Source organism: Vidua chalybeata, chromosome 22, assembly GCF_026979565.1.
Source record: "Vidua chalybeata isolate OUT-0048 chromosome 22, bVidCha1 merged haplotype, whole genome shotgun sequence".
Taxonomy (NCBI): domain Eukaryota; kingdom Metazoa; phylum Chordata; class Aves; order Passeriformes; family Viduidae; genus Vidua; species Vidua chalybeata.
In genome coordinates this window covers 1,784,678-1,792,250 of record NC_071551.1, presented here as the reverse complement: position 1 = coordinate 1,792,250, position 7,573 = coordinate 1,784,678, and positions in this window count along the sequence as shown.

The following is a 7,573-nucleotide window of genomic DNA, read 5'->3' as shown; positions in this document are numbered from 1 at the left end:
GATTTGGGATATCCATGGGATTGGGATCCCTGGGAAAGGGGATTTGGGATATCCATGGGACTGGGATCCCTGGGAAAGGGGATTTGGGATATCCATGGGACTGGGATCCCTGGGAAAGGGGATTTGGGATATCCATGGGATTGGGATCCCTGGGAAAGGGGATTTGGGATATCCATGGGATTGGGATATCCATGGGACTGGGATCCCTGGGAAAGGGGATTTGGGATATCCGTGGGACTGGGATCCCTGGGAAAGGGGATTTGGGATATCCATAGGATTTGGGATATCCATGGGATTGGGATATCCATGGGATTGGGATATCCATGGGACTGGGATCCCTGGGAAAGGGGATTTGGGATATCCATGGGATTGGGATCCCTGGGAAAGGGGATTTGGGATATCCATGGGATTGGGATATCCATGGGACTGGGATCCCTGGGAAAGGGGATTTGGGATATCCATGGGATTGGGATCCCTGGGAAAGGGGATTTGGGATATCCATGGGATTGGGATATCCATGGGACTGGGATCCCTGGGAAAGGGGATTTGGGATATCCATGGGACTGGGATCCCTGGGAAAGGGGATTTGGGATATCCGTGGGACTGGGATCCCTGGGAAAGGGGATTTGGGATATCCATAGGATTTGGGATATCCATGGGATTGGGATATCCATGGGATTGGGATATCCATGGGATTGGGATCCCTGGGAAAGGGGATTTGGGATATCCATGGGACTGGGATCCCTGGGAAAGGGGATTTGGGATATCCATGGGACTGGGATCCCTGGGAAAGGGGATTTGGGATATCCATGGGATTGGGATCCCTGGGAAAGGGGATTTGGGATATCCATGGGACTGGGATCCCTGGGAAAGGGGATTTGGGATATCCATGGGATTGGGATCCCTGGGAAAGGGGATTTGGGATATCCATGGGATTGGGATATCCATGGGACTGGGATCCCTGGGAAAGGGGATTTGGGATATCCGTGGGACTGGGATCCCTGGGAAAGGGGATTTGGGATATCCATAGGATTTGGGATATCCATGGGATTGGGATATCCATGGGATTGGGATATCCATGGGACTGGGATCCCTGGGAAAGGGGATTTGGGATATCCGTGGGACTGGGATCCCTGGGAAAGGGGATTTGGGATATCCATGGGATTGGGATCCCTGGGAAAGGGGATTTGGGATATCCGTGGGATTGGGATCCCTGGGAAAGGGGATTTGGGATATCCATGGGATTTGGGATATCCGTGGGATTGGGATCCCTGGGAAAGGGGATTTGGGATATCCATGGGATTTGGGATATCCATAGGATTGGGATCTCTGGGATTCAGGGATTTGGGATATCCATGGGATTGGGATCTCTGGGAAAGGGGATTTGCAGCAGGGCCCTGTGTGGAAATCCTGGGAAAAGAGAGACCTTGGGAACAGCCTGGGAATGGGGGCTGGGATTGGGATGGGGCTGGAGCAGGATCTGTGGGATTTAGGGATGGGATCTGTGGGGTTGGGATGGGATCTGTGGGACTCAGAGATGGGATCTGTGGGATCCGTGGGACTCAGGGATGGGATCCATGGGATTCAGGGATGGGATCCATGGGATCAGGATGGGATTTGTGGATCCGTGGGACTCAGGGATGGGATCCATGGGATTCAGGGATGGGATCCATGGGATCAGGATGGGATCTGTGGGATTCAGGGATGGGATCCGTGGGATTCAGGGATGGGATCCATGGGATCAGGATGGGATCTGTGGGATTCAGGGATGGGATCCATGGGATTCAGGGATGGGATCCGTGGGATTCAGGGATGGGATCCATGGGATTCAGGGATGGGATCTGTGGGATCAGGATGGGATCTGTGGATCCGTGGGACTCAGGGATGGGATCCACGCCAGGCCCTTCCCAGGCTCCTTTCCCGGCCAGGCCGCAGCTCCAGAGGTTTTCCAGGAGCTGCAGAGGCCAGGGGTGACACAAACGGGATTTCCCCGGCGGTTTCCTTTGGGATGGGCCGGATCCAAGGCCTGGCTGGGAACTGCCAGGGAATTTGTAGGGTTCTGCTGGGAATTTGCTGGGAATTTCTTTGGATGGAGCAAGGGCTGAGCTGGGATTCCGGATCCACACAACTTCTGAGCTGTGCCGAGGGATTTGGGGCTGGAAAAGCAGGATCAGGGATTGGGGATCGGGGATCGGGGATTGGGGATTGGGGATCGGGGATCCGGGATTGGGGATCGGGGATCCGGGATTGGGGATCAGGGATTGGGGATCGGGGATCAGGGATTGGGGATTGGGGATTGGGGATTGGGGATTGGGGATTCAGGATTGGGGATTGGGGATCAGGGATTGGGGATCGGGGATTTGGGATCAGGGATTGGGGATCCAGGATTGGGGATTGGGGATTGGGGATCCAGGATTGGGGATTGGGGATTGGGGATTGGGGATTGGGGATCAGGGATTGGGGATTGGGGATCGGGGATTGGGGATCCAGGATTGGGGATTGGGGATTGGGGATTGGGGATTGGGGATCAGGGATCAGGGATCGGGGATTGGGGATTGGGGATCAGGGATCAAGGATGAGGGACCGGGGATTGGAAATCAGGGATTGGGGATTGGGGATCGGGGATTGGGGATTGGGGATTGGGAATCAGGGATTGGGGATCGGGGATTGGGGATTGGGAATCGGGGATTGGGGATCAGGGATTGGGGATTGGGGATCAGGGATTGGGGATTGGGGATTGGGGATCCAGGATTGGGGATCGGGGATCAGGGATTGGGGATCGGGGATCAGAGATTGGGGATTGGGGATCGGGGATCCAGGATTGGGGATCAGGGATCAGGGATTGGGGATCTGGGATTGGGGATCAGGGATCAAGGATGAGGGACCGGGGATTGGAGATCAGGGATTGGGGATTGGGGATTGGGAATCAGGGATTGGGGATCGGGGATTGGGGATTGGGAATCAGGGATTGGGGATCAGGGATTGGGGATTGGGGATCGGGGATTGGGGATTGGGGATTGGGAATCAGGGATTGGGGATCGGGGATTGGGGATTGGGAATCAGGGATTGGGGATCAGGGATTGGGGATTGGGGATCGGGGATTGGGGATTGGGAATCAGGGATTGGGGATCAGGGATTGGGGATTGGGGATCAGGGATTGGGGATTGGGGATCGGGGATTGGGGATTGGGGATCAGGGATCCAGGATTGGGGATCAGGGATTGGAGATCGGGGATTGGGGATCGGGGATTGGGGATTGGGAATTGGGGATTGGGGATTGGGGATTGGGGATTGGGGATTGGGGATTGGGGATTGGGGATCAGGGATCAGGGATTGGGGATTGGGGATCAGGGATCTCCCTGATCCCACCGATCCTAAGGATCCACCCCAATTCCCTCCAGGCTGGGAATTCCCAGGGAGCAGATCCCAGGCACTCCATGGGAGCCATTCCAGCAAACGCCCTTGGGAACGGGGCTCCGGGGATTTCCAGGGAATGATGGAGGAAAGGGGAGCTCCAGGGCCCAATTCCAGCTGTTCAACGGCCCCAAATCCTTGGGAAAAGTTGGGATATTCCTTGGGAAAACTGCTCCAAAACTTCCCAGGGAATGACGGCAGGAAAGGGCACCCCTGGAGTGGCTCCAGCCCCACAATTCCATGGATTTCTGTGAAAATCCCAGTGTTCAATTCAAACACACTGCCAAAAATCCTCTGGAAAAGTTGGGATATTCCTTGGAAAGGTGGGAATGATGCCGTTAAAGCCCAAGAATTCCATGGATTTCTGCGAAAATCCCAGTGTTTAACTCAAGAATAATCCCAAACCCTCTGGAAAAACTGGGATATTCCTTGGGAAAGGTGGGAATGACGTCGTTAAAGCCCTACAATTCCATGGATTTCTGCCAAAATCCCAGTCTTTAATTAGAGAATAATCCCAAAGCCTATGGAAAAACTGGGATATTCCTTGGGAAGGGTGGGAATGATGCTGTTAAATTCCATGGATTTCTGTGAAAATCCCAGTGTTTAACTGGGAAAGGTGAGGATGATGCCATGAAACTGCAGAATTCCATGGATTTCTGTCCAAATCTTGGTGTTTAGTTGATAAACACTTTCAGAACCCTCTGGAAAAGTTGGGATATTCCTTGGGAAAAGTGGGAATGTCGCCATTAAAACCCCACAATTCCATGGATTTCTGTCCAAATCCCAGTGTTTAATTAGAGAATAATCCCAAACCCTCTGGAAAAACTGGGATATCCCTTGGGAAGGGTGGGAATGATGCTGTTAAATTCCATGGATTTCTGTGAAAATCCCGGTGTTTAATTAGAGAATAATCCCAAACTCTCTGGAAAAACTGGGATATTTCTGGGAAAGGTGGGAATGATGCCAGAATTCCATGGATTTCTGTGACAATCCCAGTCATAATTAGGGAATAATCCCAAACCCTCTGGAAAAACTGGGATATTTCTGGGAAAGGTGGGAATGATGACAATAAATTCCATGGATTTCTGTGACAATCCCAGTCATAATTAGGGAATAATCCCAAAGCCTCTGGAAAAGTTGGGATATTCCTGGGAAAGGGATCCAAGGCTCCCATCCCGGGAATCCCAGGAAAATCCAGATATTTCTGGGAATGGAGAACGTTCCGTGTAATTCTTAACATGAATTATTAATCACTATTAACACGGGTAATTAATATTCATGATTAGCGTTAATAAATGTGAAAGTTCTGGGTGGATCCGGAGGATTAATTAAAATGAGTATTTAAATGAGGAAATTTGAATATTAACATATTTTAATATTCACAAATATAGAATTTTTTAAAAGATGTAGAGCTGTAAACATAAATTTTAAAATAAATAGAAATATAGACGTGAGCATGAATTTAAACAGGAATATAAATATAAATACAAATGAAAACAGAAATAGAAATATAAAGCACAAATGTAAGAAAAATATAGAAATACAAATATAAACACGAACACAAAGGACAAATATAATGTTTAAGATAAATGTAAAGTTATAAATATAATTTTTAAAATAAATATAAATACGAATGTATGATCATAAACTTAAATGCAAAATCAAAATACAAAGATAAATTTGAATATAAACACAAATAGGAATATAAATATAACAGTAAGTGTAAATAGGAATGGAAATAGAAATAGAAATATACATGTATAATACAAATTTAAACACAAAAATCAAAATTTAAAGATGAGTTTGAACATAAAGACAAATATAAATATAAATACAAATATGAATATAAAGATAACTGTAAGTATAACTAGGAATATAGTATATAAATATGAATGCAAATATAAATATAAATAATAAATATAGCCTTATACACATAAATACAAACATTTTAAAAAGTAAATAAAAATAAATATGAATATAAACACAAATATAAATATGAACCAAACACAAATATAAACTATAAATATAACAGTACTAGGAATAGAAAACATAAATTATAAATAATAAATGTAAACGTGTACATGTAGATATAAACAGAAAATCAATATACAAATACAAATATAAACACAAACTAATGCAAATACGAATATAAATATAACAGTAAGTATGTATAGGAATAAAAATAGAAACAATAAAAATAAAAATAAAAATAAAAATAAAAATAAACACAAACAAAGACCCCTCTGCCTGTACCTGGAAACGCGGACGTGCAAACACAAACATAACAATCAAGGCACAGAGCGGAATTTGAAGAGAAACGCAGCGGGAATGCAGAGGTGGAAAGGGAAAAACCGAACGCGGGCGAGTCCCGGGGAGTCCTGGTGAGTCCCGGTGAATCCCGGTGAATCCCGGGGAGTCCCGGGCGAGTCCCGGGTGAGTCCCGGGTGAGTCCCGGGCGAGTCCCGGGTGAGTCCCGGTGAATCCCGGGCGAGTCCCGAGTGAATCCCGGTGAGTCCGGGTGAATCCCGGGTGAGTCCCGGTGAATCCCGGTGAATCCCGGGGAGTCCCGGGCGAGTCCCGGGCGAGTCCCGGGTGAGTCCCGGGTGAGTCCCGGTGAATCCCGGTGAATCCCGGGTGAGTCCCGGTGAATCCCGGGGAGTCCCGGTGAATCCCGGGCGAGTCCCGGGTGAGTCCCGGGTGAGTCCCGGGCGAGTCCCGGGTGAGTCCCGGTGAATCCCGGGCGAGTCCCGAGTGAATCCCGGTGAGTCCGGGTGAATCCCAGTGAATCCCGGGTGAATCCCGGTGAATCCCGGGTGAGTCCCGGTGAGTCCCGGTGAGTCCCGGTGAGTCCCGGGTCAGCCGGGGCGCGGTTCGGGTCCCGCCCGGATGTTTCCCATTCCCGGCTCCGCCCGGATCCCACCCAGACCGGTCCGGGCGGTCCCCGCCCCTCATTTGCATATATTTGCATTCGTCCGCATGGATTGGCTCCCTGGGGGAGCGAGAGGGCTGGGCAGGGATGGGAACCCAAAATCCCGGCGAGTTCCGGGAGCCCAGCCCCGGGACCCCGTTCCCAACATCCCGGGGAGTCCCACATTCCCAAAATCCTGGGAATTCCACATCCCAGCATCCTGGGGAACTCCGCAATCCCAACAATCCCCAGGATTTCCACATCCCAACATCCCGGGGAGTTCTGGGATCCAGTTCCAAACATCCTAGGGAATTCCGCATTCCCAAAATCCAGGGAATTCCCCCTTCCCAACATCCCGGGGAACTCCAGGATCTCAGCCCTGGGACCCTGTTCCCAACATCCTGGGGAACTCCACATTCCAAACATCCCAGGGAGTTCTGGGATCCACTGGTGGGATCCAGCCCCTGGAGCCCTATTCCCAATGGGATCCCATTCCCAGTTTTCCCTGGATCCAGGATCCATGGGTGGGATCTACCCCCTGTGATCCCATCCTGGCCTGAGTATTCCCGGCCTTCCCTGGATCCAGGATCCGCAGCTGTTTCCCTGGATCCAATCCCTGGGGAATGACCCCATCCTGAGCTGTGCATCCCAAATTTTCCCTGGATCCAGGATCCATAGGTGGGATCTGACCCCTGTGACCCCATCCTGGCCTGAGAATTCCCAGTTTTCCCTGGATCTGGGATCCACGGGCCGGATCCGACTCCTGTGACCTGACCCCATTCCAAGCTCTCCATCCCCAGTTTTTTCCTGTATCCGATCCCAGGCTCTGTATCCCAAATTTTCCCTGGATCCAGGATCCCTAGGCGGGATCCAACCCCTGTGACCCCATCCCAGGCTGAACATCTCAAATTTCTCTTGGATCTACTCCAAACTTCACATCCCAAATTTTCCCTGGATCCAGGATCCATGGGCTGGATCCAACCCCTGTGGCCTGACCCCATCCCAAATTTTTCCAGGCTGATCCAACCTTGCTGAGCATTTCGGGAATTTTTTCCCAAGCCAGGAGCTGTCAACCCCCCCGACCCACCTGGAAAACCCCTGGAAAGTCACTCCTGGGGTTTTTTTTGGGATCATTTCCTGGTTCTGCCCTGCCCTGGCCATGGAGCTGCTCTCGGGGGGATCCCACATCCAGAAATCCCAGCTGGGGAATTCCCATGAATTCCCCATCCCGAAAGCCCAGGTTGGACAATTC